Here is a 541-nt window from a genome sequence, read left to right as displayed (position 1 = left end):
ACACCAACCACCATTTCACTCTTAAAATTGGAAAAAAAGGGGGCCCCCCCCAACCCCCCAAAACCAAACCCCACCCCCGTTCCCTCCCTGAAAATCAATGTCCATCACCCCGGAACCGCAATCCGTTGGAAAACGGGGTGATGCAGCCCATACCCCGTCCGGGGCCCTAAATAACCCGGGTTCCTCGCATGAAATTCCCGGCACCGGGATCGTTTAAAATAAAGGAAGTCGCCGGCCTTTTAACCGCCCAAATATCCCACCATGCACCCCTACAACCTCTTTTGCCTGGACCACCGAAATCCCGCACAAAAACCGCCCAAAAATCGGTGTTTTTAGATGGCTTTCCCCAACCCCCGCCCCCAGTCCTTCACGTGCAACCCAAAAGAAAAATTTCTTTTCCCCGTGCTCCTCACCCCCACGAAACTCCCGGCACCGAACACTGGGTTTGCCCCCCCCCACCCACATCTCTTCCTCAAACCCCTTTCCCATTTGGAGGTTTCAAAATTTATCACCTGATTCGCCCTTGCCCCCCCCTTTGGAA

This window comes from Penaeus monodon, chromosome 24 (assembly GCF_015228065.2).
Source record: "Penaeus monodon isolate SGIC_2016 chromosome 24, NSTDA_Pmon_1, whole genome shotgun sequence".
Classification (NCBI taxonomy): Eukaryota; Metazoa; Arthropoda; class Malacostraca; order Decapoda; family Penaeidae; genus Penaeus; species Penaeus monodon.
Note: the sequence above shows the minus strand (reverse complement) of the source record.